We start from the raw sequence: 26,988 nt of genomic DNA on the forward strand, positions 1-26,988 counted from the left end.
CAATGATGAGAGAGAATCATTGATTGGCTGCCTCCTGCACACCCCCTACTGGGGATCCAGCCTGCAACCCAGGCATGTGCCCTTGACTGGAATCGAACCCAGGACCCTTCAGTCCACAGGCCGATGCTCTATCCACTGCACTTAACCAGCTAGGGCAAGAATGGTATACTTTTGATACATGTCTAGTCTCGCCTTGTACAGATATAAACTAAAAACATCATGGACTCTGCCAAAACCGGTTTGGCTCAGTGGATAGAGCGTCAGCCTGCAGACTGAAAGGTCCCGGGTTCGATTCCGGTCAAAGGCATGTAACTTGGTTGCGGGCACATCCCCAGTAGGAGGTGTGCAGGAGGCAGCTGATCGATGTTTCTCTCTCATCGATGTTTCTAACTCTCTATCCCTCTTCCTTCCTCTCTGTAAAAAATCAATAAAATATATTAAAAAAAAAAAAAAAAAAACATCATGGACTCCACCAGACCTGAGTTAAAATCTGGGCTTACCCACTTATTGGCTGGGTGGCCTTGGATACGTTTTCTCTTCCCTGAGCCACTGCTTTCTCAATTCTAAAATGGGATTAAAAACATCTACCCACAGTATTATGAAGATGAAGTGTATGATGCATAGCAGGTACTAAACAAATGGTGGCTCTCATTCATTCAATGAATCAACATTTATTAGGGCCTTCTACAAGTCAAGCATCGTAGGCACAGGACATACAGTAGTAGCAAAAGAGACACGGACAAAAATACAGATAGGAGACAAACCATTTTAGAGATTGATGTGTGTTCTGAAGGAAATAAAGCAGTCATATAGCATGATATGGGGTTTCAGGGTATTTATAGAAACCGCCTTAGGTTTAAACTAATGTATTTAAACTGAGACCTAGGGGAGGAACATGTTAGGCATGCGAATAGGTAGGAACAAACAGAGTACACACCTGCAAAGGAAGGACGGTGAGGCTAGAACTCAGTGACCACTGGGGAGGCCAGTAAAAGGTGAAGCCGGGGAGTGAGGTAGCGAATATTAAGTAGAGCCGTGTAATACCTGGTGAGAATTTAGATTCTCTTCCAAATGCCACAGGAAGCCATGGAAGGTTTTAAAGAAAAGACTGTGTGATGGAAGAGCCATGATCTGATGTGCTTTTAAAAAAGACTTCTGTGGCTTCTATCAGGGGTGAGGGAGGGGGGGCGGCAAAGGGGGCTGAGGATCAGGGCCAAGAAATAAAAAACTAATATTTCTTTAGTGCCTAACTATGTGTGCTTAACTATCCTAAGAACTGGATATGTATGATTTCCTTTGATCGTCATGGAAACTTTTGATATGAGTACTATTACTATCCCGATTTTAGAGATGCCAAAACCCAGGCATAGAGAGATTAGGTAACTTGCCCGTCACAGTAAGTAGAGGACCCAATATGCCAACCCAGATGGACTGACTGCAATGCCTTTAAAAAGAAGTGGGGAGACTAGGAAAAGAGACCTCTGCAGGAGAAGAGGCCAGAGGGGTGGTGGCTGGCGAGATGGCAACAGTGACAATGCTGATGGGGATTCAGCTGTGCAAAATGTCTCGATGGCTGAGCCAACAGGATTTCCTGATGGGATTTATTTATGACTGGGGTAAAGGGAAGAGAAAAAAAGCTAAGATGACTCCCAAGTTTTCGGTGTGAGCAACAGAGTGGGTGCCCGTGCAATTTCCTGAAATGATTAAGCCTGCGGAAAGAACAAATCAAGGGGAAGGGAGGCATTAAAATGAGCCAAGAACTCTGTTTTGGCACTGGCTGGTGTGGCTCAGTTGATTGAGCTTCAACCCATACACGGCAAGGTCACAGATTCAATTCAGGTCAGGGCACATGCAAGGGTTGTGGGCTCAATCCCCAGTAGGGGGCGTGCAGAAGGCAGCTGATCAATGTTGATGCATCGATGTTTCTCCCTCCCCCTCCCACCCTTTCTTTAAAAATTCAATAAAAACATAGTTATTTTTTAAAAGAACTCTGTTTTGGACACCTTAGGTTTGAAGTGTCTCTTAGACGTCCAAGTGGAGAGGTCCTGAAGGCAGTGAGCTGAGGCAGTCTCCACTCAGGGGAGAAGTCAGGGCTGGAGATGTCATCAGTGGTAGCTCACCATCACGTGATCCTACGTAGTGATCCTTACTTAGTGCAGGTGTGTTAGGGGTTGGGAAAGAAGACTCCCTCTGGTTAGCTGTAACTAGCAAGAACAGAACCGCATCTCAACACAAGATGACAACTTGCCCCGAGGCTAAGCACCCTGCTCAGCCCACCCTCTGTGGTGCAGAAAAGTCTGCGTCCCAGCCTAACCTCTAAGCCAGCTTCCTGGGAGCCCCTGGGAACAGCATTCTTTCAAGATGACCTCCAGCATGCCAGGTCTCCAGGAGGCAACGCAGAGGCTGGAGGTCCTGGAGGAGAGGCTGGAAATAGCAACCACAGAAGGAAGGTTATCGGACATCCTGCCGGCTTGTGAGAAGGGGACTTCTGCCCGACTCTTCCACTCAACACTCCTTTTCTCAGTCCCCCTATCATCGAAGCCTCTCTGGTGTGAGTCCCTGGAACTGCTCACGGAGCAATGATAATGAAAGGGTTTCCAAAATAAGCCTCCCACATTCAGGCTCCCCCAATGCCCGGCTGGCATCCAGGCTGCAACCTTTCCAGTAAAATAGCAACCTCGCTTGATAAAATACTTTCAGTATTGACACCTCCTTGGCTCTGAGGAAGTGGGTGTGTGCTGGAGGTCAGGTAGAGTTTGGCTGGGGGGCGGCGGGGTGCGACGCGGGGGAGAGAGGCAATTTTTATTTAAAGTTTAGCTGAAATGTCAGGAACATGAAGCAGCCGTGTTTACACAGAGCTTTCCAAACCCGAGAACAGCTTCCAAGGGGCTTTAAAAAAATGGCTACATCAACTTGTCCAATGAAATGGCTTTTCAGCTTAACAGAAATAGTACCAGGCTGTTCTCATTCTCCTTGTCTCCTTAGGCTTCATCTCCTAACATAATGTATACTCTTGCTGGTGCTGATTGTTTTATTTCTTTTTTTATTTTTTATCCCTATCCCATAAGCTGCCTCGAATCCACTGCAGACTAGGATAAAGCACAGTCTTGGCATTCCTGTATATGAAACTTTCAGATCCATCTAATCAATAAAGGTTTTTTATTATGGATATTAATCAGAAGAAATACCCTAAATAATCGTGTAAAACACTAAATTTTTGATCTCCTATATTTAAAAAAACGAGTATAGTAATAACCAGCACCTTCATTTTTCATATTTTTCTGTCCCAAATTGCCTAAGTAATAATTTATAGGGAAAGTGGGTGAAATCTTATCTCCTACCTGTGTGTGGATGATTTTGTGGTTCTTACTGTACAAACCAGGGCACCAGTCAATAACTGTGCTACTTCATCTTCCAAATCAGACTTGTCAAAGCCACAGAAGGAAATCGGAATATGACCCAACGGAAATCTATCCCCAAACAAAGCTGGGGTCTGTCAGTCCTTCCTGGGGTGGAGAGGTCCAGGCGTGCCAGAGCCCACTGCTCTTCCCAGGTGTCCTTCTACATGCAGCGGCAAGCTTAGAGTATGAAATGGCCAGCAGTTCGGGAATACAATTTTAGAGGCATGAAATGATTAGGTTTTCTAAATCACTGACAGGAGCCAAAATCCTTACTGAGACTCGTGGGCCAAAGATAGAACCAAACCCTTATCACATTTACAAATAGCCCCTTAAGTGCCTTCTTCCGGAACACTCTAACATAAACCTGAATGCAGCAATTATTCAGCTCCCCGTGTGTAGGCAGCAAATGCTTTTGAGAGGGCTCATTCTCAAGGGAGCAAAGGAAAAGAGGTATTTCTGACTAGCGTTTTCCACCACCAGAAGTCACTGGAACCAATATCTTGGCGCTCTGGAGCAAGCAGTGATGACAGATGCTTATAATGCTCACCCTGAGGACTTGCAACCTTCTGGAAGAACAGGCAGATCAAATTATGCCTGGTTGCAGTTTGAAATGTGTTTCATTGCCTTCTTAGCCTTTGAAGACTGGCACTCCATGCAGTACACGGTAGGTGGCAACACTGAGCCATGGGACTATCCCATTTGCTGGTCTTGCTGAATAGAGAAAGTTTAATATAATAATAAGCCCCATTCTAAATATTAGGTCTCTATTAAAATAATGACAACAGGCACAAAGTAATTAAAAATACACGCCTGACAAATTCGTAATCAAATGCACCGTCAAAGTACTTCCTGGCATGTTGCCATGTCTCACCCTCACGCCCCCAATCACTGGGCAAATCCAATTATTCCCTGAGACGACAGAATTGGTCTCTTCTCCCTTTCTCCCTTGTGACTTTTATGAAAATGATATTCAACTTTCATATGCCTGCACGTCAGGATACAGTGGGACAAGAGCAATAAACACATTCTCTGTGTGCAAAACACAGGGGAAATGAGTTCTGAGACTGCCCGGGCCAACCCCAGGTGTGGGCTTTCTTCCCTCGGAATGTAACAGCTGTCAGAAAGCAGCCACGGCCTGTGCCAGGAATACCCTTGCTGCGCAGCTCTAATTGCCAAGAGATAAGAAGCCATAATTCACACAGACACTTGTGGCTCAGGTTCAGACACTGCAGGCACCAAGGAAAGAGCATGCGCTCTGGAGTCAGGCAGACCTGCATTCCGACTCTTACCAGCTACGTGACCTTGGGCAAGCCGTTTCCCTCCCCCAGCCTCAGCTCCCTCATCCAGAAGGACCAGCAGCTACGTGTACCAAGTGCCGACTGCAGGACTGGACGTAGAGCAGGTGCACAGACACTGGAGTTGTTATGATTATTATTAACAACTTCTGAAGGGTACAGTGGAATAAAATGAACTTGGAGATATCCCGAGAACCATGGGGTTCAAGGTCTCTGGACAAGACCAAGTTTGTACCCTGGAAGGACCTCATTGTCTCTGAGAGTGCTACAAGAATCACATAAAATCCCCGGTTGCTTCTGCCTATTTATTTGTTCAAACGACCCTGCCCTCCTTAGACTTATAATCTAGTGGAGAAGATGAGCTTTCAAAATAATCTCCTGAGTATATGCACATGCATATCTGTGATGAGTCCTACAAAGGAGAGGTGCATGGCCGTCTGTATTATGCCACCTAAATGAGGAAATTGGCCCAGTCTGAGGAGACGCAGAATGACGAGGGCTTAATAAGACAAAGAAAGCTTAAGAGGACTTTGTTCTCCACACCTACAGGGGGCGCTATATAAGAAATTTAACTTAAAGGACCAAACTAGAAAACAGCTTCCTCTTAATGACTAGAATGTTTTTCTTCTCTAACAGTAAAATCCAGAAAACCTACTCTGTTCCCTTTTCGGTTTTGCTGCCAGGAAGCTCCAAGTCAAATGGGAAGCTCAGCAATAGTGCATGTATATATCTACTAGAGGCCCAGTGCACAAATTTGCGCATGGGTGGGGTCCCTCAGCCTGACCAGCAATCAGGGCCATTTCCCCCAGTCTGGGGGGAGGGACTGCGGGAGGTTGGCCAGCCAGGGGGAGGACCACGGAAGGTTGGCTGTGGAAGTGCACTGTCCACCAGGGGGCAGCTCCTGCATTGAGCGTCTGCCCCCTGGTGGTCAATGCGCATCATAGTGACTGGTCATATGGTTGCTTAGGCTTTTATATATATACTAGAGGCCTGATGCACAAAGATTCGTGCAAGAATGGGCCTTCCTTCCCCTGGCTGCCAGCACCACCTTTGCTCCGGCCAGAGCCGCCTTTCTGCCTTCCCATGCTGCCCAGAGGCCCGGAGCGGCTGGGGCAGTGTGGAATGCCCCACTGCTCGGTGCCTGCGTATGCAAATTAACCCACCATCTTTGTTGGGTTAATTTGCATACTCACTCCTGATTGGCTGGTGGGTGTCGCAAATGTATGGTCAATTTGCATCTTACTCTTTTATTAGTGTAGATAGAAGATTTTCCCCATTCCCCTTTGTCTCCTTCCTCTTTTCCTTTCTCTAGTCCTGATTTCAAACCCCTAGTTCTATCTTATTGCATCTAGGGTTCGTGAAGCTTCGGTGGAAGGATACAAATAGAGACTTATTAATACTCTAAGGCTAAGGGGCTGAGCTGGAAAGAATTAACAGAGTGCCCTTTGTGTCTCTGCCCAGTGTGCTATCCCAAAAGCAGAGAAAGACACATGGCTACTCCAATTTTATCCAAGCAGAGCATTCCGTGTGATTTGTGTGATCTACACAATCCTGCTTTCCCACCAGAGCCACTTTATCACGTTAGAGTTCTGCCCTAACAAGCAGTTGTCCTTTTGCTCATTTTTCTCTGAAACATTCACTGACCTATATTTGTAGTGAACCTACATTCTGGATATTCCTGGACAAGTGTTCCCACCACTTCCCTCCCCTTCCCCTTCCCCCCAATTGTCTCCGTTTAGCAGGCAACTCATTAAATATATAACTGGCATTTTCCTTTTGTACCTCTGAAAGGGCACAACACATACATACAAATCATTCATCAGACAATACAACACAAAGTCACTCTCCTCTTATGATGAATTAAACGTCCACATGTTGAAGGTTAAAGCAGAATAGAGATGAGAAGGAGATGTGGGAGGGGCCATTGCCATTTTCCCCCTTTCAATTTGCAACTTATCTGCACCTCATTTTTTTAAAAAATGTTCTATGAGTAAAAAGTCCATATCTTGTAGAAAACTCCATCCCTCTTCCCAGGAAGATGAAATCTTCATAAATAATTATTAGACGTAATTCCAAGAACTGCAAATGGTGGCTCTCCTTTTTTAGCTCTGGCCCCCTCTACAGGATGAAAACTATCTCCCCAAGGAAAAAACAAATACATAAACACAATACTGGACATTTTTAGGAGATTCAAGGACCTCCTGAAAGTCCACTCATGAACTTCACAGGCAGACTCTCCCTAAGAATGGAGCAAATACCTGAGGGTGCCCAAGACGGCACCGTGGTAAGAACACTTGAAAAAAGATAAATGCCATAAATAATAGTTGTCTATAATGTAGATAAGAGCTATGAAGGGTAATAAGAATGAATATAAACTTTTTTTTTTTAATTCACCTTAGTGGGTTTTTGTTTTTGTAAGTGAGTCAAGTTAAAGAAAAATACTACATGGCCCCTGAAAAAATGCAGAGGTGGAAGGAATGCCTAAAGTTTAAGGAACACTGCAGAGCATAGAAGAGTCACAAAATCTAGGTTGAAAACCCTCCAGACCGTCTAAAAGTCATTATATATGTGTCCAAATGGGGGAGGTTGTGTCTAAGTGGGGGTAGGTTATGTGGGAAATCTCCTCACCTTCTGCTCAGTTTTGATGTGAACTTAAAACTGCTCTAAAAAACATGAATTTTTTTTTTTTAAAAAAGCCACTCTCATAAAGCAGCTCATTCAAGGCCACTGTATATCCCCTTTTTCTTCCCTCGGGTTCCCCAGGCTAGCCAGCTTGGCAACACCTAGGCCTGTCCCTCTTATCCCTCTGGGCCTGCCTTCTATCACGAGCCACAGGATTCCTGGTTTGCTGCGAAGATTATGAACAGGGAAAGGCTGCCCTGGCACACAGACGTGTGTGGGGTGAAAGGGCTGGGGATTTCCCTGAGCTGCTGGGCAGAGATTCATCGACCAGGACGAGGCGACAAAGACCAGCTGCATGTCCCTGACATCCAGGATCTGATGAGACCCAGACATCCCACAGGAAGTGAGCCAGAAACCCAAGAGATCCGACAATGGTGCCAGGCTTGCCAAACCAAAGCCATGGCCACTGGGGGCTGGGCAAGAAGGGTCGGGAAGGACCGCCATGCAGTCTGTGTGGGTCTGTCTCCCCTTCACAACCAATCAGGACCCTAAAGTTACTTACTCAGCACGCGTCTTCCCGTCTGGGCTAAAGCTTCTAGGAGGAGAAGGACCACTGCGTCTTCTTCTCAGCCCTGTATCTCCAGGCCCTAGCACAGTGTCCGGCACATAGTAGGCACTTTAAGGGAATGAAAGAACTGGGCTACTTTTGGGAAAGGGGAAGCAACATCTCATCTCTTCTGCCCTCTGGTGGCCAGCAGGTGCTCCAGGCTAGTAAATGCTCAGGAAATAGTTCTTTTAAAATATATTTTATTGATTTTTTATTTTTATTTTTATTTTTTTATATTTTATTGATTTTTTACAGATAGGAAGGAAGAGGGATAGAGAGTTAGAAACATCGATGAGAGAGAAACATCGATCAGCTGCCTCCTGCACACCTTCTACTGGGGAAGAGGGATAGAGAGTTAGAAACATCGATGAGAGAGAAACATCGATCAGCTGCCTCCTGCACACCTTCTACTGGGGATGTGCCCGCAACCAAGGTACATGCCCTTGACCGGAATCGAACCTGGGACCTTTCAGTTCGCAGGCCAACGCTCTATCCACTGAGCCAAACCAGTTAGGGCGGAAATAGTTCTTTTAAACACAACTAAATTGCCTGACATAACCAGGATGTTGTTAGTTTTTCTTAAGATAATTATCTTTAAAAAAAAAAAAAAAAAAAAAGAGCAAATAAATCTAGTAAACACAGTGTCTTTGCTTTTTCATGTCCCGTAGGCAAGTCCAGGTGGCAAATGAAGCTGGAGGAGCGATTGGGACCCTAATTAAAAGCTGGCCGTGTCTGCACGCTCCTCCACTAGCCACCTCACTCTGGAGTCATTGCAGTCCACTCCATCCCCGAGAAGGAGTGTAAGGGTGAGTGTGGCACCAACACCCAGGTGCCCTGACTCTGGATAAACAGTGTGATGAAGGAGTGACATGCCTCTCTCTAACTCAAGCCTAGTGCCCGCCTCTAAGAAATAACTACGCTGGGGAGAAGGAAAGTTTCAGCAGCAATGTCAAAGTGAGTGCCCCACCTGGTTGGGTGAGGCAGCAAGCCTCTGAGGTCACCAGCTGCCCTTTACACATGGGTGCCCCAAGGTGGGGGGTTGTTAGGGTGCCATTCCCTAGGGTCTCCTTGCCCAGTTCAATCAAATGCTGATGACCAAACAGAGGCTCCAGAATCTCACAGCTAAAAGCAATCCTCAACACCACAAACCCAGGCCCTTCCCTTCACAACATCTCTGCAGGCCACTTGGACACCCTCAATGATGAGGGATTCACTACCTCTCAAGGAAAATGACTCCCTCTTTGGGCAGCTCTATTGAAAGTCTATCTCTCCGCTGTTTTTCTCTAAAAAAGAAGATGGGCCCTAACTGGTTTGGCTCAGTGGATAGAAGATCGGCCTGCGGACTGAAAGGTCCCGGGCTCGATTGCAGTCAAGGGCATGTACCTTGGTTGCGGGCACACCCCCAGTAGGAGGTGTGCAGGAGGCAGCTGATCGATGTTGAAACATCGATGTTCCTCTCTATCCTCTCCCTTAAAAAATCAATAAAATATATTTTTAAAAATAAAAAAGAAGATGGTTTCCAAGGCACTCATGAACAGTCTAGCCACGGAGCGGGGCACGACAGGAGAACATGATTCCGTTTCCCGTCCACCAGGCTGGGCAGCTTTTAACTTAAAACCACTGATGGAGAGACTTTCTACAACTAGAAGCGATGGCACGAAAAGCTAACGTTTACAAAACACTTACTATGAGTCAAGCATACCTAAAAGCTTTACAGACATTATCTCATTTAATACAACACTTAATAGTCACACTCCTTTGAATGAGATATTATTTATGAAATTTTTTTTTACCTGAGGAAATGAAGCTACAGAGAGTTAATATCATTTGCCCAAAGGCACACGGTGAAGAGTCAGGTGGGCTAGGTTTTGTATTTGCTTTCTTTTGTTTAGTAGTGGAACTCTTTTCTAAAAATTGGAATCTCACCATCAAAACCCAATGGATGAAATTCAGCAGCACTGTGTAAAGACCCCTACGGTAGGGCACATGCTCTGATAATTATCATTAACAAACACACCTTGAATTCCTCTATGAAAGGTGCCTCTCTCGAAGGGAGTTTTGTTGCTTTGTTCACTGCTCTGCCCAGTGCTTAGAACAGCACCAGAAGGCAAGGAACAAATATTGCCGACTGAATAAATCCAACATTCACAATGTGTTTACTATGTTCCAGGCACCGTTCTAAGGTATTCGAATGATTACCCTCACAACAGGTTCTATTATCCCCATTTTACAGGTAAGAAACTGAGGCACAGAGAGGTCATATAGGTTTCCCAAGATCACACAGCTAGTAAGTAGCAGAACTGGAATTCAAATTGGGGTCAGGCTCTGTGTCTTTTTTAACTACATAGAAACATTCTATTCCCTCAATTTATAACAGGAGAAAGATCTGAGGCCTCTACGAGAGAGACTGCAACAGAAACAGTTAATGGCAGGGAACCTTGATCTTCAGCTGGGCTTTTACTATGGACTATTTATGAACCCCTGACATCCATCCTGCCTTTTTGCTCCTTTCTATTTCTCATTATCCCACCATGAGGTAGACCTGAGAATTTGAGCACTGCCACTTTAGAGATGAAAAAACTGCTCTCAATTCCCAGGAATGCTGCCATTTTGGGAGAAATTCAGTGACCGTGAGGCAGGCTAGTATGCCTGGACAAGCAGAATAGGGAAACTGAGACAGATAGTTAAACAGCACTTTGCAGCCATCTAGTGAATCCTATCTTCCCTAAAGGAAGGATACTTAAGAAGCATCGATCAGACTGTCAAACCTCAGAGGGAAGGTAGGGGAGGGTGGGGGTAAGGGGGAGAGATCAACCAAAGGACTTGTATGCCTGCATATAAGCCTAACCAGTGGTCACGGACAACAGGGGGGTGGAAGCACGCGTGGGGAGGGATTTGGGATGGGAGTGGGGGGATGAGGACAAATATGTGATACCTTAACCAATAAAGAAATTTAAAAAAAAAAAAAAGAGTAAATGGTTGCACTTCTCCCCAACTAGAGGGTAAATAGCTTAAATCATCTACTCAGGGCAGTGGTCGGCAAACTGCGGCTCACTGCGGTTTGCCGCTCTGTTGACTAATGAGTTTGCTGACCACTGACCTAGACTCTCGATTCCAATAATTACAGGCTGTTGTTGTTCCTTGTGATTAAGTCCCAGATGGCAGAAATCCAACTAGTATCATTTGCCATCCACCCAAGAACAGATGAAGTTAAGAGAATAAATTTCATTTTGGTATGTCAGTGCAAAGCGGATGAATTTTCTATTGAAATCCTCCCCTAAATGCCCAGCCTTTAAAACCCCTCAAAAGGAAAGTCCCAGCATGCTCTCCCTCCCAGGAGCACTCACACACCTTCCCCCTTCTCCCCTCCCCCACGTGTTCCCCCACAGGCATGCATCTCTTAAACTCTCCGGGACCCATGAGGCTTGCAACCAGGGCAGCAATGGGCAGTGGCAGTCTGTCCCCGGCAAACCCCCTGAGCCTGTCCCAAGACCCCTTTTCCCTGACTTCAAAGTAGACCGGCCTAGGCTCCTTTCCCCAGCCTTCCCTTGTTTCCCTGTCCCCGCTTTAATTAAGGTCTCTAACGTTCACCTGGACCCCTGTTGTGAAATTCTTCCTACATGAAGTCAGGAACCCACACACCACCAGCAGACCCCTCAGAGCCGGGTCCCCTTTCCATGAACAACCAGTGCCCACTCCCATTGCCATTGCTTGGGAGCTAAATCTGCCTTTCTCAACCTCGCCATGCGAGTGCCTGGCTGGACCTCACACACTGTAATCTCAAAACAACATCAGGGGAGAGAGAAGGCAGAGGGCTAAGGAGAGGCCAAAAATGATAGGGGGGAAAAATGATAAGAAAAAGGGGTAAGCAGAGCTCTCATTGCTATTTCAGAGCAGTGTCATTTTCAGCCCACAGTTAGAAATGAATTGCAGTGTCCACTGTAAACTGGTGTCTTCCGGGCTTTGCAGCTTTGTAATAAAAATCCAGTCGAAGCACAGCAATTTCTCCACTTAGGCTTTTTTCTTGCCCCTCCTAGAAGTGCTGGGAGACTCTTGTAAAACAGTAGAGAAGCCCCAGATGACCTTCAGAAAGAATTTCATGAAATTCCCACTTTAAAAAAACACCGTGATAATAAGCAGCCCTGCAAACATCCAAGGTTGAGTGCAATGACGCAGAATAACTGTCCTGGATGTAAAACCTACCCTTTGAATTTGCAAATGCAAAGTGTGGCCTTTTGCAAACGTAAAACCTACCCTTTGAATTTGCAAACAAGTAAATACTGTAAACTTTTGAACTGGCTTCCAAGACTGACTTAAAACCTAAAGCAGCTCTGTGATGAAATATAACATCAGCCGCATCTGCAACTGCACACTTTCCAGGAGTCAATGAAAAAGGGTAAAAGAAACCAGTGAAATTGATTTTAATAAGACACTTTAACTCGATATATCCAAAATATGATCATTTTCAACATGGAATCAGTATGGAAGTTGTTATTGATACATTTTGCATCCCTTTTTTAGCATTACGTCTTCTAAATCTGTTACTTCACATTCACAGCACACCTCAATCCAGACTCACCGAATTCCAAGTGCTCAAAAGCCACACATGGTTGGTGACTACCACTTAGGACAGAGCAGACCCCAAGCTGTCAAGCCCCAGTCCCACATGCCTGGCGCAGTCCCTGCCTCCACCTCACGCCGGAAAGTGTGCAGACAGACCACGGCTGGGAATCAAAAAGAATCTGCTGCCAGGCCAAAGCACAGGCTCTTGCTCCTTCTTCTATAACATTAAATCCTGTCAGAATCAACCACAGGCTTCAGAGATAGATGTGGGGAGGTGGTAACTCTGATTCCATCATTGGGGGAAGGACTGGGACTGGGAAGAAAGGATTATTATAATGAAAAACTAGGGGGATAAATGGTGATGGGAGGAGACTGGACTTGGAATGGTAAACACACAATACAATATACCGATGATGTAGTATAGAATTGTACACTTGAAACCTATATCATGTTATTAAACGATGTCACCCCAATAAATTCAACTTACTGTGTGTCTTAAAAAAAGAAAGAAAAAATGGGAATGATAATCCCTTCCATCTACTTAGCACCCACAGAGGTGCTCACACTCGGGTCACCTCCTCCAATACCCAGGCCTAATAACCCTGGCACTCTGAAAGCCGAGTGACCAGGAGGTCACCCAGGTAGATGGAGGCAGCACCAGGAGAAACTAAGCCCAGGATTGGCCCCACACCCTGAGCTCTGTCCTGGGTTCCCTAACTGAGCCACAGAGCAGAATTGCCTGGAAGTCCTTATTTCAACACAGACCTCCAGGCCTTGCTCAGATATACTGGAGCAGTCTGGGGGAGGGGATCTGCATTTTTAAGATATTTCTCAGGTGATTTTGGTGTTGCCTCTCTTTGGGAATAACCACACCAAACCACTTTGCAAGTATTAAAATGCTTCTCCTTAAAAAGAAAAAAAAAATCCAATGTGCAAAAACACACACTTGACAACTCAGGGTGTAAGTCGATTTCTTCTGCTAAATTGAGCTGTTGGAGTTATTCCTTTCACTGAGGCATGGTACAATAGACAGGTTTTTAAGGCTTGTTGAATTCACGCTGAGCAAATTGTTGAAGATGTTTTTCTCTGCATCAGTGGCTTCCATCCGAGGATCCTAGTGAAAATTCCTTGTCTGACTTTGATAATAATTACATAGCCAATATTTATTGAACAGGTACTATGTTCCACAAATACACATTATGTCCTTTAATCCTTAACAACAATCCTATAAGGTTGGTGCTATTATTATGCCTTACCCCATTTACAGATGAGGAATTTGAGGCTCAGAAGAGTTAATATTTTTCATCAAACTTAATTTGAAGGTCTGTATAATGCAAAAACTTCATTATTCTTCCTAAAGCTAAAAGTCACTACGTTTCCTTCCAGCACCTAGTGTGTTCTGACAAACACTGGGTGACGGTTAACGAACCCAGCCCGCCTTTACACAGGCGCCCCTCCTCTGTTATCCCACAGCCCACCAAGCTGGCCCTGTCCTTGACTGTTGTTCGCCTTCCCAACGGCCTGAGAGTATCTTAAAGACTGTACTTCTCTCTGCTGTATGTGTCTCTGTATCAGAAACTTCACAAAACCCTACAGTGCTTGGTAAGTGTTGGATGGATGGATGGATGGATGGACGGATGGATGGATGGATGGATGGATTCAAACCTGATAGGAGGGGAGGGAGATCTAGATCAGAGGAGTTTATCAACTAGATAAATGCAAGTTCCATAAGATTTTGTAGCAGGGACACAATAAAAATTTTGGGTCCAGGAGTGCCTGGGACTGAGGGGATGCAACGTGACATGGTGTGTGTGTGGGGGGGGGGGGTAGGCGGGGGGAGGTTAGAAGGCCCTACAGACAGTGATCTGAAGGGAAGAAGGCACAGCACCTGAGTGCAGCAAAGGCCAAATTAGAAGAAACAGAGCTCTGGGCCTAGGGAAGGCTGGACGATGCGCCCAGCAGGCACCTGATCAGGAACAAAAGTCCTACAAAGTCTCCTGGTTTCACTCTTTGGCCTCAGAGGCAGGCCAGGCCACCACCCTTTGCTCTTTCGTTAAGTCACTTGTGCTTTTGTTTTTGTTCTTAAAGGAAAAGAATATTATCTGCCTCACAATCCCAGTCTGCTCAAGACCAAGCCACAGACAGGAGCCCCCAGGTTCCCTCCACTGTGGCGTCATTTAGGGTAAACCAGAGAGGCTGGCTCCATCTGGAAAGGTCCTGGCCTTCCCAAGTCCTCCTCACGGGGGCAGCAGAGACCGCCTGCGGCACCACCCACACTTTCCCCATCAGTCCTCCCAGAGACTGAAAAGTGGGCAGAGTCCGCTGGGGGAGTCAGTACCCGGTGCCCTGTCAGCCAGAGCTGAGGCCTCCGGGTTGCTCCCGACCAGTCTAGTCACTGGATAACCAGCACTAAAGAAGACTGGATACCCCCAGCTGCCAGAGCCCCCAACCCTCAGACACACACCCCTCCCACCCCCACTGAAAGTGTGAACCCTCCTTCCTCATTCACATCACAAGGCAGGATTACATCAACTTTAAAGGGAGGGGGAGTTGGAACTTTGAAATTGGATGTGAATATATTTAGGGCTTGGGAATCACTGAAATTTCTGTTTGTTGGTGTTGACTTTTTTGATGTGTTCAAAGAATTTCACTTTAAGTGTCTCCCAAGAGGTTCGCAGATCAGAGATACACAGAGGGTGCCTCAAAGCTGCTCACAATGCCGACTTCAGGGCCTAATTAGAATAGCAAATCAGGGTATTTGAAGGCAAATCAGGTGTTGAAATGAAATTTCTGTAGCAAACAGCAAAGAGTATTCATTACTGACAGGCCCCAACTTGCTGTGGGTCTTAATGAGCATTCTGTTAGACTCGGCTCTGGCAACACTCACACACACACCACAGAGGAGACCCGGGGGAGCATTCCCTCAGCCTCCTCTCTGCTCTGTGAAGTATTTTCCTCTCTACTGATCAAAGTAGAGGAAGAAGGAGTCATTCTCAAGTTTAAATCCCCCAACCCAGCTGAGGAATTCCTGGGCCCCTAATCCCACAGTGAAAGGGCAGAGTGATTGGGTCATCTGGGCTACCTCGGCATCAGCAAGCACCCCCCCTCCTCCACCCCCCCTACCCCCCACTCCCCCACCCCCCCGCCGCCAGGGAAGCACTCCGCCGCCTGGGCCCACAGGGCCTGTGAGCTGCAGTATCTGCAAGCCCCTGTGGCAACCACTGAATAGGCTCTCTTCTCAGCCTGGGGCTGTAAAACCACATGGGAAAGTATCAGAATGCCCTGCACTGCCTCACCCTCCATTTCCCTCACACCAGAAAGGTGACAATAGTCACAGCAACCAGAAAGGAAGGACAGGTAAGGCGGGTACCTGCACAAATACCTATATTCACACACATATACACACATCACACACATAGATACAGATGACTGGGCGAGCTGTGAGGCAGGATGAAAGAGGGAGACACACACACACTGCACAGGAGCTGGAGAAGATTAGAAGAGGGTGGGGGAAGCACAGGAACTTGAAAAGATACTTTCCCACATCAAATATGGATAGGAGTGTTTTAGGACTTAATCATGAGCGCCAGGATCCCCCAGCCCTCTCCACAAAGCCCTTCCCCAACTCTCCTGCTCCCCAGGGACATCCTCAACACACAGAGAGAACAGCAGACCCAGCAGGGACAGGTCCACACAGATGCCCAGCCTCCAGCCTCCTCAGCGTCATCTTTAGGGCAGGAAGCATGGCACCCAAGCCCTTGTCACCCGAGTCTTTCCTCTGTTCCCCCTCATGCATTCCATCCAGATCCAGCCAACCCAGACCCCTTGTCATTTCCTCACTCTGGATTGTCATGTCCTCATCGCCATGCCTTGCTCGTGTTGGTTCCTCTTCCCAGAAAGCCCCCCAACTCCCTCTCTTTACCCTCTCCCCATCTCTCTTTATAAGCCGTGTCTGTCCATCCACTTCCTGGTAATCACCCCCCACACACACCTTTGTGCTCTCTTCCCATTCACCATTGCACAAAAGCCACGCCTTCCCCCTAAAGCCCCATCTTCCCTGCAAGAGGAGAGGGGTAGACAGGGGGCCTGCTCCCCTCCCAGGTCTCATCCAGGAGACTCCCGATGCTCAGCAGTGGAAATGCATTTACACATGTATACGGTTGGCTCATTGTCCCTTAAACCAGGACTTCTCAGATTTTCATGTGAGTGAGATCACCTAGGTGGGGAGGAGAGTGCTTGCTAAAGATTCAGACTTCAGAGATTCTGGTTCAGTCAATCTGGACAGGGCCCTGACACCTGCCTTGTTAATAAGCACCCCATCATTTACACCCCAACCCTATGAAGACAGTCTGTGGAAAACACTGAGAAACATCACTGAGCAGATAACTTACAACAACCCCCAAATCCCAAATCATTCATTGATTCCAATGTCTGACTGCCACTGTATGCCTGTACTAGGTAGTTGGGGGAATAAAGAAGAGAATTCAGAATCAGATCTTGCCTTGAGAGTTTTGCAAAGGAGTTAAAAAAGGGTGAACATAAATCACCAAAGTCAACCAAAGTACAAAAAGAAAGCAGCGAATGCCATCAGAGTGCAGCAATCATGAGCCATGGAAATTCAGAGGAGGGAGAGAAACCAAACTGGAGATAGGAGGGTGAAGGGGAGGGGAGAGACCAGGACAGCAGCCAAGGTAAGTTTTTAAGAAAGAGACACTGGTTAATAAATGCTACAAATAAGGGCGGGAAAGGGGGAATCAGGCCTGAAGACCGAGGGAGGGAAAGAAGTTGGGAAGAAGGTGTTCCATGCAGAGAAGCCCTGTGTGCATCGCCCTGGAGGTGTGAAAGGCTACTTGAGGGACTGGTGAGATGGTTGTGGCTAAGGATAGGGGTGTGTGAGGCTAAAACTACCTGTGGGGCCACAATGGCAAATTCCCCTTGAGAATCTATAGCCCAAGGTTGGGGACCCACTGCCCTGAGCCACACAGGGAGGTTAGAGAAAGCTTCACAGAGGTTTAGCCTGGAAGGCTAAGGATTAAGTTGTCAGATGCATAAGAAGGGACAAAGGAAGGGCACGCTACGCAGAGGAAATGGCAAATGTAGAGTCATGGATGTGATACTACTAGATCCCATTGGATTATATGGTCTCACAGACCAGTTTTAAACTTCGGTTTTCTTCACAGAAATCAGCTAACTGCCTTGTATTAGTTGATTAAATGAATATAAGAATAAATGACTATGAAGAAACCAAAGAAAGATCTTACATGAGCGCCCAAGGGAATATAATCTACAAGAAGCCTTCAAGTTCTTTTCTTTTTTGAGAAGCCTTAAAGTTCTAAGATTTTGTATTTTTTTTTTAAAAAAAGGACAAATAAGAACAATCATGTACATCACCCAAATCTAAAAATTAAATAAGCTACACCAAATGGAGAGGACCAGGGCTTTTCAGAATGGTAATAAACTAAGACCCTTCATCACATGTTTGAAATACAAGATTTCCTTTTATACGTGACATATTTTGTACTGAAATAGAAGAACCTACACTGACAAAGTTTACATTAAAGCCCTTTACTTATTAACTTTTAATGTGTGACTAAATCATCATAGTATTGTAATTTTTTAGTATTTTTTTATTGATGTTACAGAGAGGAAGAGAGAGGGAGAAAGAGATAGAAATATCAATAATGAGAGAGAATCTTTGATCGGCTGCCTCCTGCACCCCCCTACTGGGGATCAATCCCGAAACTTAGGCATGTGCCCTGATTGGAATTGAACTATGACCTCCTGGTTCATGGGTCAATGCTCAACCACTAAGCCACACCGGCCAGGTGATAGTATTGTATTTAAGGGCAGAACTTAACCTCCCTACTAAAGGTAAATTTACCTGGTTGATTGGACAATGTTTTTCTAGTCTGTGTTTATTTAATTTTATTTTATTTTACTTTTGTTGTTCAAATAAATGAAAAGTCCATTATTTACTCTGCAGGAAAACACAAAGCAGACTTTGAGGGTGCTTATGTTTTTCTTTCCCTTCTCCCTCAAGAAACCTTGTACCAGGTTCATAAAAGAATAATTTGGCCTTTATCATGATTAGAAAGTTGACTCACCAAACAGAAACTTATATAAAGTTCAGAAACTAAGTCCTCAGACCCACAAGGAGCTAAACTGAATGAAGGAGTCAGAAAGGAAGTTCAGGGCATTATTAGCTAAGAAACAAACTTAAATGAAGACAAGAAAACTCCACAAGTTTTAAGAGGGTTTTGTAGGGCTTCTGGTTCTATATAATGTCTTAAACAATAAAAAAATCATGAAATAAAATAAAAACATCACCATAAATGTTCTCTTATTCAGCACTATCAGACCACAGAATAAAACTAATAATATAGGATGCTGTAGTTATTTGAAAAGTCACAGAAATCACCCAAATAAATTTCTTGAGAAGGGAACTAAATAAATACAGCTAATGAGAGTTAAATATTAACTACACACCTTACAGTTGTCTCATGTCTTATTTTCATATACAGTTTCATTTGAAAGACAGTTTCTACAAATGTCAGATGGATTTTTTTAATCTACTCAAATATTTCCCAAATAACTGTTGTATACAAAGCACTATGTTAGGCACCCTAGAGCATATAAAGAAGAAAATCTAAGCTCCTAACAAACCATTGGGCCTAGACTGCAGCAGGCTAAGAGGAGAGATTTGCTGAATGAATGAATGGTTTTCTCAAAATACTCTTCTACTACCCATCCATATATCCATATGGCAACTTCCTACCCATCCTTTAAGACCCAGTTCAAATATTGCTTCCTATTGAGCTTACCCCATGAAATGGATTGCCTCTCCTCCCCTAATCTGTGTTCCTAAGGTATCCTATACAACTTCAGTGTCCAGAAACAAGAGATTAGTTAGGTAAATTATGGAATACCCATAGAACATTTGTCACATTACAGGTGTTTGTGTATTTAATTGTCCCCACTGGACTGGGACATCTTGAGGAACCATGATGGGCTCAACTTTGTTTCTCCTAGCATCTAGTATAGCGCCTGGCATGCAGTAGAAGTTCAGTTAGTGTTTGAATCAATTGAATGTGTCAGTTGCTTACAGAATAATAGAGGAGATATTATACACACTTAGGCTGAGGATCAATGAAGCTTAAAGAAATTTACTGATCTGGATAGAGTTCTAAGTTTTTGTTTTTCTCTCTAGGCCATGTCAAACATGAGCCAGCAGTCCATAATTTCCATAAAGAACAGTAAGGACTACCTCTAGAAAGCTGTAGAATGGAGGGGAAGAATGTGATTTTCAGGACCAATCCCAGTTATTGAAAATGAAGGCAGGCTTAGTGAGTCCACTCAACGGATCTAAAATGACTAGGGCATGGTTAGAGACCCAGTCGTCTACAAAAGGGGAGATTTTAAAGACCGTACACAGCCACTTAGAAAGCAGGGTCGGGGAGGATCACACCCAGTGATCTAGCTTGAAAGAAATGTGTTCTTTTTGGATACCTTCCATAGGGACCAAGCAAATGGGCAAATTCTGTTGTCATAATGGAGCAGCTCATAGGAATATGTGTGGGTGTGCATGTGTGTGCCCACACATGTGCCTTTGTTGAACGTTCACTCTTGTCCTAGACACGTACTAGGTTTGGAGGGAAGAGTCATCAACGGCGGCCTAGCAAATGCAGTTCTGAAGTGGGGCACTAACCCTAAAGTACAGACGATCTGATTCCTAGAGGAAGAACAGCCTTACCCAAAGTCAAAGCAAAAATTAGATTGCACTCCAGCGTTCCTACCATCAGCTGGTTCTGTGACAATCTCCACCTCTCCCAGAATCAGCTGATGATCTTTAATGATCCCGTGTCCCATGCCCGCAGCAAGAGTCAAAGGTAGTTCATGTTTAATAACCCCAAATCCAGGTCTGTGACAGGGATAAAGAAATATATCCTGTCAGCCTTGGATTTTGCAGGAATCCTCTCCAGGAAGCCTATTCCTGGCTGTGCCCTAATCCACAATCTGTCTACACAGAGCAACTCACAGACTTACCCTGGCACTTCCTGCACCTGTAGAGAGACAGGAAGCAGCAAATCACTCTACCTGGGCCTCTGGCAGTTACAAGTTCCGCAGGCACCAGGGAGCCCTTTCAATTCCATCTAAAGCAGTGAAACCAGCCTCTATGAAAGTTATGCTCCCCTTGAAGAACAGAAAGATTAAGCAAAAATAGCCCAGACGATCCCAACATCCCAACGGAAGTGGCAGGTTTAAGTGCTACCTTCTTAAACGCTAACTTGGAATAATGTGAGCTATTATCACCTTGAATGAGGCATTAGTCACCCTTGCTAAGGAAGTGCTTTTACGGGAAGAGGTAAGACTGTCAAAAAAGCAACAAGGAGGCCAAAGGTTGGAGGCAAGAGTGTTTCATTCAAGGAAATAAAAGAGTGTTTACTTCACAACCACATTTAAACTAAATTAATAGGGATACATACAGATTGCCGATAAATATATGAAAAGATGCTCAATGTCAATAATCATCAGAGAAATGCCAATTAAAGCCACAATAAGATATCACCTCACACCCTCACACCTGTCAGAATGGCTATCATCAAAAAATCAACAAACAAGCGTTGGTGAGGATGTGGAGAAAAGGGAACCCTCATGTCCTGTTGGTGGGAATGCAGATTGGTGCAGCCACTGTGGAAAGCAGTATGGAGTTACCTCAAAAAATTAAAAATGGAACTGCCTTATGACCCAGCAGTTCCACTTCTGGGAATATAGCCAAAGAAACCCAAAACAATAATTCAAAGAATATATGCACCCCTGTGTTCATTGCAGTGTTATTTATAATAGCCAAGATTTGGAAGCAGCCCAAGTGCCCATCAGTAGTTGAGTGGACAAAAAAGCTGTGGTACATTTACACAATGAAATATTACTTGGCCATAAAAAAGGAAAATCTTACCTTTTGTGACAGCATGGATGGACATGGAGAGTATTATGCTAACTTAAATAAGTCAGTCAGAGGGACAAATACCATGTGATTTCACTTATATGTGGAATCTAATGAACAAAATAAACTAGCAAACAAAATAGAAACAGACTCATAGATACAGAGAACAGACTGACAGCTGTCAGAGTAGAGAGGGTTTGGGGGCTGGGTAAAAAAGATGAAGAGATTAAGCAAAACAAAAAACCAAAAAACTCATAGACACAGACAACAGTATGATGAGTACCAGAGGGAAAGGAGGGTGGGGGGAGGTAGAAAAGGGTAAAGGGTGAATAAATGGTGACTGGAGGAGACTTGACTAGGGATAGTGAACACACAATACAGATGGTATAGAATTTTATAATATAAAATACTGAAACCTATATAATTTTATTAACCAATGTCACCCCAATAAACTCAATAAAAAAGAAAGAATACATGCCCTCACTAATCTGAAATACAAAAAAAAATTACGCACCAAGATGTGCAACATGTTATTACTTATAAGGCATTAAAAAACTGGAAACAACTTCAGTGTCCAGAAACAAGGGATTAGTTAGGTGAATTATGGTACACCCATATGACAGAATCCCAGCTCCTTGATGGTGGGACCTTATGCTGAAGACCACCAGAGCCTGTTCCAATAGACCATAAAAGCTATCACACAGCTTTAAAAATGTCTCATGTATGACTTCATTTACATGAAATACCCAGAATAGATACATCCATAGGGACAGGATGCAGATTGGTTGGTTGCCAGGGCTGGGGAAAATAGGAGAAACTGCTTAATGGGTAAGGAGTTTAACTTTAAAAAAAATGTTCTTATTGATTTCAGAGAAGAAAAAAAAAATGTTCTTATTGATTTCAGAGAAAAAGGGAGAGGGAGAGAGTTATAGAAACAGGGCAGGAGTTTAACTTTTGAGTGAGAAAATATTCTGGAACTAGACAGAGGTGCTCATTGCATGACATTATAAATGTACTAAATGCCACAGAACTGTTCACTTTATTTATTTTTTAAATTGATTTCAAAGAGGAAGGGAGAGGGAGAGAAATAGAAACATCAATGATGAGAGAGAATCACTGATCGGCTGCCACACTGGGGATCGAGCCCACAACCTTGGCATGTGCCCTTACTAGGAATCGAACTGTGATCACCTGGTTCATAGGTCGATGCTCAACCACTGAGCCACGCTAGCAGGCCGAACTGTTCACTTTAAAATGGTAAATTTTATATTACTTAAGTTTCACGTAAATAAATTATTTTTCAATCATGTCTCAAAAGAAAATCTCATGTCATGATACACATTTGTGGGATATTTTTAAGTAAAAAGTGGAAAGAAAGGATGCCTGCATATGCATGCTCAAAATTGTGGAGAGAGATAATGCTATATTCTTGAGAAAAGAGAGATTATCAGTGTGTACATACAAATAGTCACAGAGTGGTTATTGCCAAACGGAGAAACAATTAGTACTTTTCCTCTCTGTACTTTTCCAAATTTTTGCAACCAAATATGCATTATCCTATATAATAAAGAGGTGATATGCAAATTGACTGTCACAAGATGGCGGTGCCCACAGCAGGGGCAGGGCCAGCTGCTCCTCGCGCCTGCTGCCAGAGTCCCCTCAGCCCCGCCGGGGGCCTCGGGTCCTCCTGCACCCACTACTGACTGAGGCTCAGGCAAGCAGGGCCGGCCCGAGGCACAGGCAAGCCTCGGATGGCGGCTGCCCAGGCGCAGGCAAGCCTTGGGCTGGCCGGAGGCTCAGGTAACCAGGGCCGGCCGAGGCTTGCGCTGCCGGTAGGGGAAGCAGCAGAGGTGTGGTGGGGGCATCACCTTCCTCTGATTGCCAGGTCACCTCCCGCCCCTGAGGGTTCCCAGACTGAGGGGGGCAGGCCGGGCTGAGGGACCCCCCTATCCAGTGCATGAATTTTCATGCACCGTGCCTCTAGTATCTGTAATAAGAAAAAGAACTATTCAACAACCATCAATTATACAGTCTTAGAGAAATAGTGTATAAGACCTCAATAATATTTTTTTAAATGTCTCCAAAAATCTAAAAGGAAATATGCTAAGATCTTAAGTATCCGTACCTTGGGGTGGTAGGATTATGGGTGACTTATTTTCTTCTTTGCTAATTCCTTAGTTACATAGCAGAAGTAAGGACCAAAAAAAAAAATACTGAAAAGACAAAGAAACGTGAAGGCTCTCACCCAGCAGCACAAACAGTGCCATTGCAAGAATGAAAGTGTCAAGGTTGGAGGCTGGGCCCAAGCCAAGAAGTGCCCCATCTTTGTACTTGACAAGAGGCCCGGTGCACGAGATTCGTGCACTGGGGTGGGGGGTCCCTCAGCCCAGTCTGCACCCTCTGGCAGTCTGGGACCCCTTGGCTCCCAGCAATCAGACATCCCTCTCGCAGTCCGGGGCACTTTCAGTCGGGGACCCCTGCGCTCCTTACTGCCCACCTGCAGCGGAGGTGGAAGAGGCTCCCACCACCGCTGCACTCGCCAGCCGTGAACCCGGTTTCTGGCTGAGCTGCGCTCCCCCTGTGGGAGCACACTGACCACTCCTGTGTTGAGCATCTGCCCCCTAGTGGTTCGTGTGCATCATAGCAACCGGTTGTTCTGCCATTTGATTTGCATATTACACTTTTATTATATAGGATGACCGGCCACCAGCCACAGGGCCCTATCCTTGTTTCCTCCTATCTTCCCGGTCACCACCGTCTGGTTTACTTCCAGTCTCTCTCCAAACGGTGGGACCTGACGGAATTATTAATAAACATGACAACTGGAAAGACCATTCTAAGCCCATCTTGTTTGTGCCAGATGACCTCAGGAACCTGAGAAAACACACTGGTAAATGTTTAACAAATCCGCAGAGCCAGGAAACGTGTGTGCATGCTTGGGGTATCTTTTTCCGGGCTCAGCACCTACGAGGGTGATGTCTTAGGGAGATGCAGGCCAGGAGTGAAATTGAGTTTGAAAAACTGGACTCAGGGGGACCATAAGTAATAACATCAGGGCTGAATACACGGGTGGTAACAGAACGAAGTAATGAACCTGAATTGGCTCAGTGAAACCACAGCAGCATTGAGACTACCTTGATTAGAAAGGCTCCTGCAACAAAAGGCCCACTCAGTTGAAATCTAATCTTGTGTTAATTAACGCCCCCGAGGATGAAAACACTTCTTTATCAGTGTGCAGCTCCTGGCTCCAGCTCTCCTGTCAACGTGGCTCCTGGGTGGAGGGGACTGAGGGTTCCCCTCAGAAGCCATAGAGGCCTGTACCCCCATACCTGGCCCACCCCAGGCCAAACCCAGGAGAAGGAGCCCAGGTGACAACAGTGGATTTTCAGAGCTGAAAACCTACTCTCCCCAGGGGACCCACTGACAACCGGAGGATGAGTAACAGCCAGGACTCCTAGGCACTCCACAACCCAGCCCTCCATCTCCCACCAGGGCGGAGCGTGTGCACACCCACCCTTCACACTATCCCATGGCTCCACCGACCTTTACTGTGAACTGACTTCTTTATCCACCGTGGGCCATGCCTCCTTCCAGTCCCTGAGGTCCCTTCACTCCTCGACCCTTTTGTCCCGAATGCACAGCCCCTGGCAGCCCCCTCCTCTCTCAGCCACAGAGCCCTGGAGAAGCAAGCATTGCCCCCAGGTGACTGGCACCCAGAGTAGGAGGCCCGGGCATGCAGGGCCTGCGCTGGACCAGGAAACAGGAATGAGACGAGAAGCCGCTGAAGACCTGGCTTCCAAACCCCCCTGGATTTACTCAAATATGTCCCAAGGCCTGGGTGCCAGGGACTGTGAGGTGAGGATCAGGGGGGAGGATAGGGGAGGGTGGGACAGGGGATGTGCACACCAGCCCGGTAGAAACAAGCCCTGCAGGAGCCCAAACGAGGAGGGAGAGCTTCCCTGGGGGTTCCTGGAAGGCTCCCCATCTCCGTGACTGACCCAGGTAAGTCCCTGGTGCAGTAGGTGTTAACTACAAACAGGTGAGCACAGGGTCCAGCAGAGAACAGAACCCACACCCTAAGGTGACACTCCACCCCACGCCCCTGCTCAGCCACAGGAAAGCGCTTAAATAATACATAACAACAACAACAACTGTGTAACAGCTACACCCCAGGCCCAGACCTCCCAATGCCTCAGCAGGAACACCTGCCAAGAGGGAAATTCACCCCCAAACTACAGATGGGGGCACTGAGGCACACAGGGGGCTGGCCCCGGGCAGCAAAGGAGCTCTCACTCCAGTTAACCATCAGCTCCTCAAACCTGTCCTCAAACTTCTGGCTTCCTCTCATCCCCTCATCCCCACCCCTCGCCCACGTCTCCAGTCTGTCCTCATGACCCAGCCAGCAGCACCCCCGTACCCCTCCAGAAAGCCCACTCACGGCTGTGCCCTTGCTCTCTGGCTGAAGCTTTCCCTCCTCACTTTCTGGCTACAGCTTTTTCCAAACCTAGAACAAAAAGCCCTCAAGTTTTAGAAAAATCAGCTCATGCAGCAAGTTTCCTCAGTGAGGTTCCCAAGCCGCCCCCGCTCCGCGCCGACTTCTCTGCCACTCACCAGGGTGACGGAGGCTCCTGAAAGAGGTGGCAGAATTTCGGCTACTCAGCCAGGAAGGGCTGCGGTCAGTCCCCCAGCTCCCGGCGCTGATCCCAATGCCAGGCTCCACACAGCTCATCGGAGGACAAGTCTCAGAGGGGGAAGAGAGCCTGCTTCTCACACCTGCCCTGGCCCCTCTAAGGCCTGACCCACCCTCGGCTTCCCTCGGCCAAGAGCTCCGGGGAGTTTACAGTTACGGGCTACAGGCAACCGGAGAAGTGGCCCAGAAAAGAGGCCCTCAGCCCTGCACCCGCCTCTGGCCACGCCCGAAGGGGCATCCTAGCTGTCAGTGTCCCCAGGGCAGGACTGTAGGACCCTCCTCACCCATCTCTGCCCCCAGCATCTTTCCTAGAAAGACACATGTTGATTCAACCTTGGCCTTCACACCTACCATGGCATCATCAAAGCCAGAGAGAGGGTTTTGGCAGAGCCAGGAGTAAAGAAGGTCATGGCTGCCTCGCATACCCTTTTGGAAGAGGTTGGAAAGGCCATGGATTTTTGAGTCAGATGGTCCTAAGATCAAATTGAGGTTCTGCCACTAACTAGCTATTTATCTTGGCCAAGTCGTTCACCTCTCTGAGCCTCCATTTTCTCACCTGTCAATGGGGAGCAGTAACGCCTAACTCCTTGGCTGTTATGAGATCCTGGGAGTGAAGCACCAACCCAAGGGCTGCACAAAGTAGGTGCCTGATAAATACGTCCGTGGTGGACTTGACCAAAATGCACCAGACGGAAAACGGGGGCCTGTGTGCCAAAGCAGGGTGACACCACCCGTGTCCAGAAGGAAAGTAAGTGGGGGGACATTGGGGAAACTTTTATTCTGTCCTTTGTCCCAAAGCAGGAGGCAGGGGAAGGAGCAGCAGCGTCCTGAGTCCCGACCCTGTGCCTCCAGCGAGCAGACAGCCCCGT

At 46.2% G+C, this 26,988-nt stretch overlaps 1 protein-coding gene across 7 annotated transcripts in view; it reads right to left on the reverse strand.

The window, feature by feature from the left end:
* PLEKHA7 (pleckstrin homology domain containing A7) overlaps positions 1 to 26,988 on the reverse strand; it is a 207,906-nt gene that overhangs the window by 138,741 nt on the left and 42,177 nt on the right. The window lies entirely within an intron of this gene.

The sequence above is a fragment of the Plecotus auritus genome (assembly GCF_963455305.1).
Source record: "Plecotus auritus genome assembly, chromosome: 9".
NCBI classification, from domain to species: Eukaryota; Metazoa; Chordata; class Mammalia; order Chiroptera; family Vespertilionidae; genus Plecotus; species Plecotus auritus.